This window comes from Chinchilla lanigera, unplaced genomic scaffold (assembly GCF_000276665.1).
Source record: "Chinchilla lanigera isolate Chin_1 unplaced genomic scaffold, ChiLan1.0 scaffold00070, whole genome shotgun sequence".
NCBI classification, from domain to species: Eukaryota; Metazoa; Chordata; class Mammalia; order Rodentia; family Chinchillidae; genus Chinchilla; species Chinchilla lanigera.
In genome coordinates, this window is record NW_004955471.1 from 8,112,447 (window position 1) to 8,116,305 (window position 3,859).

At 66.2% G+C, this 3,859-nt stretch overlaps 1 protein-coding gene across 1 annotated transcript in view; it reads right to left on the bottom strand.

Moving 5' to 3' along the window:
- Positions 1-150, bottom strand: part of Sfrp2 (secreted frizzled-related protein 2) — a gene marked incomplete in the record, with an annotated part of 8,660 nt that extends 8,510 nt beyond the window's left edge. Inside the window, 1 exon segment of the mRNA XM_005400928.2 lies at positions 57-150.
- Between the last annotated feature and the right edge of the window lie 3,709 nt (positions 151-3,859).

Below are 3,859 nucleotides of genomic sequence, written 5' to 3' on the forward strand. Positions count from 1 at the left end.
CTCGCTGCCCTCGGCCCGAAGCGTCCGCCCGCGCCGCGGCTTTGTGCGGCGGGACCGCGGCCCGGCTCTTTGTGCCCTGGGCTGGAGCCGGGACCTGCGCGCCGGGCCCGCTCGGCGAACTTGGTTTCGCACTGGATCTCTAGGCAAAGCGCAGCACCCTGGCGGGTGCGGAGCGCTTCCTCCTGCTCTTAGGGAGAAATAACTAAAATTAGAAGTCTACATAGAATACAAGCAAAACTTCACAGGGAAAACGAAATAACAATACAAATGGCCCTTTTTAAAGAAAGAGTGCTTAGAAAACTGCGCTCCTGTGGCAGCCCTCTGCCGCTCTCACCCGAACCGCACAGGCGTGCTCACCACTCCCCTTTGGGGGAAGCGGCTTTGCCCCCTTCAGTGAGCGAGGTCGCTCAGCGCTTCACAGCCCAGCACAGACCTGCGCTTAACGCGGGGACTCCGAAGCGCAGCCGGGCAGCCGGTGCAGGCCCGAGACCGGGGGCCGGGCAGAGCCGGGATCCCAGGCCGGAGATCCCCGACTGGAGATCCCCGAGGCTGCTCGCAGGCCCGGCGGGATTCCGCCTCTTCCTCCGCGTGCCTGGCGGGGGCGCCGTGCTGGCCCGGGCGAAGAAACCGCCGACCTCTGCTCCCGTGGAGCGGGGGGTCAGTGCCTTTGAGGGTAAAGGGCCGTAAACTGGGAAGAGGAGGCCAGGCAAGGGAAGAGAGCGTGGCCGGGTCCCTTCCCCAACCTCCCCCAACCCCACTCGTCGGTCCGAGCAGATCCCGAGGGATTATCCCCACAGAGCAAGGCTCTTTCATATGCAAGGGGGCGCATTGTTATTACTTCCCGGACCCCGAGAGCCACCTAGAGGCGCAGACCCCGGCGGCCCTATTTCCCTCCTTCCGGAGGATGCAGGAGCCTGGATGCCCCAGCCTTGATGCCCCGACCCCTCGCCGCAAATCGGGGGTCCCTTTAGTTTAAAGAAGCAGTTCACGAGGGGGTGTGGACAGCCCACTCAGTATTATCCCCTACGCGATCTTGGATGTGGACTGCGGGAGGATCGGCCCCCGGAGGGAGCGCGCCTTCTGAACCCCGAGATCTGCGCTTCTAAAAACCTGGGAGCGGCAAAAGGTCGTGCTTCCTCCAACTGGCCCTCGATTTCCCCTCTCTAACTTAAGCAACGTAAAGCTTTAAAGCCCCTTGCCCCAAACTTCAACTGCTTTGAAAAAAAAAAAAAAAAAAAAAACCCGAAAGAAACCAAGCCAAGCAGCTGATGGGCGCCTGGGCGCGCAGAGACGTGGGGCCTCGGCCGGGCGAGTGGCAGTGGGGGTCCTCACGCTCCTTCCTGGGGCCACTCCACCCGCAGGGCCCTTAGCTGGGACTCGAGGAGTCCGAAGCGGGTCGTGTTGGGTTGAGCCAGGCTCTGCCACACGTTGGAGAGCGGCGCGACCCTAGCGCTTTGTCCGGGGAGCCCGAGTGGTAGCATTGGCCACCGGGGGGCGCCAGCGGTCCTGCTCGAGAGTGCGGCGGGGCGCGCGCAGGGTGCCGGGCCGGCCAGCCCGGCCGCCCGGCCGGGTGCCCACCGCGGCTCCCCCAGCCTCCACCCCATCTGCGCCCGCCCGCCGCGTCCTCCTTCCCACCTCGGGTGGTGCCCCTCCCTTTCCCCGCTCCTCCGAGCCCTGCGGAGCGCCTGCACGAGCGCTGGGCGCGGGCTGCCGTTGCGGGGGCCGGGAAGAGCCCCCGCGGGAGCTGGCGCTGTCTGTGCGGAAGGCCACCGGCCCCGCGCACCGTCCCCGCGGGGCTGTGCAGCCGCTCGCAGTCGCTTCCGGGCCGCGCCCGCCGCGCCCTCCTAACCCCGGACCGGCCTCCGCGCCGCGGTCCCCAGGCTTCCTCCACCCGCGCACTGGTGCACGGCCGCGCACGCTTTCGTTTTGGAGGGTCCACGCGCACGCCCTTCTCGGCCACTTAGCACCTGCGCGTTTTACGCAGGAAGGTCCGCTCCCCACTGTTAGCACCCGAGGCGGGCGCCCACCCCAGCGGCTCCCAGCGCCGCGCCCCGCTCTCCCGGGCTGCTGGGGTCCCCGGTGACCCGGCCACGCCGCCCCGCTCCCACCCACGTGCTGCGGGCGCGAGGGCCGCGGACTCCCGCTTTGAGCCTGTCTCCGCTTTCCCGTCCTCAGGACGCTGAGGATCTAGATAGCCCCCCCCCCATTACCCAATCTTTCCAGAACAATCCGGCTGCCGGGGAGTTTCCTGCGGGCGGGCAAGACCCTCGCTCTCCTGCGCGGAGATGCTGCCCTGCGCCGGCGCCTCCAAGTTCCGAGGCCACGACCCCGGGGCCCGCGAAGTGCAGGGACAGCGAGGTTCTTAACCCGCCTCGCGAGTGTACGGAGGGAGATTACGACGCTTATTCCCGAGAGGTAAAAAAGAGCCACGCGTGCACTGTGCTCTTTTCTGATTTCCACAGTCCAGCAGCGGCCTCCGAGCGGCCGCCTGAACTTGGACACTAGCTTCTTAACCCCGGGGTGTCCACTCCACGGACTTGTCCTTCCTTTCGACCGCAAAGTTTGGGATCTCCGGTACCCTTGCTAGAACGCACGGCTCCGGGAGAAGGGCGCCTTCCAGCCCTTCACCGAGGTCGGCGCGGTCACCCTGGGAGGGCTGTGCAGCGGACGCTGTAGAGGACCGAGGGAGCCCTGTCTCGTGACATGCGCCCTGCCACCGGGTAGGCGGGTACGATTATGATCCTAGAGCACCCGGGCAGTCACGAGGAAACTGAGGCACTGAGGGGCTAAGTAACTTGAATCAGCCGCCCAGTAAGTGGCACAACTGCGGCCCTGCAAGCGTCTTGTGGAAACGCCGACCAGGCCAGCTCCGGGGCGTCCTGACCGTTGGGTGTCACCAACAGCGCTGTCGCTGGGCTTTCACACCCTCGCGGGCCAGCAGACGGGCGACACCTCTTTCTCCACCTGGGGCGGTGCACGCCGGGTGGGCCCTGTGCGCGCACCCGGGGTGTCCTTCCTCGGACTTCGCTGCAGCCGTTGGGGGGCGCCGTTTCCCAAGGCGGGGCGCCCTTGCCTCGCTTTACTGGGCTGGGTGGGGGGCGCTGGGTGTCTCCTCTCTGCCCCCCCCCGCCTCGCGGAGAGGATCGGGCGGCCGCGCCCCTCGCCCTGCGCACAGGCTCGCACCCAGATTCAGGCCCGACTTCCGGGGACTCGGCCAGGCTGCCCTCTCCTTTTCAGCAGAGCGGACCCCGAAGGCGAGCAGTGTGCCAACACCTGACCGGACTCTGCGCGTGGCTCCTATTCGAGATCCCAAGGGCCCCCGATTCCAGCAGAGAAAGTCAAGGAAGGGAGGTGCCCGCGAGAGCTCTCCCCTCCCTGGCCGGGCCACCTTGCGGGGCAGAGTCCCCTCTCCGCCGGGAGTGGCGGGCAGACGCAGCCCGCGGTGGGGGCGCGGGGCGACGGCCCCTGGGGGCCACGAGGAGGCCGCCCCAGGCCAGACCCGCGAAGGCGCGCCCCGGCTGCAGCAGTAGCTAGCGTAGGCGTGAGACCCGTAGCTGATGCGTTTGAACCCCCCCTAAGTTCCCAAGTCCTCTTTGTCCCAAGTACAGCGAACTTGCTCATTGAGAAAGACCCTGGGCTCAAAAACTGGATACTTTTAGAGATCTGAAAAAAAGGGCTAAAAATTAGTGGCTCCAACATGATGAAAACAGTTGCAGCTCTGCTCGTGACCTACTGCGAGCGAACGCTGTCGTGCTCTTCTCGACCACTCCCCGGCGGACAGAGGACGGAAGCAGAAAGCTGCCTTACAGGGCCTCTCTCAGGAAAAGGTCCAGGCTTGTCAGGGAGGCTGTTCGGCTGT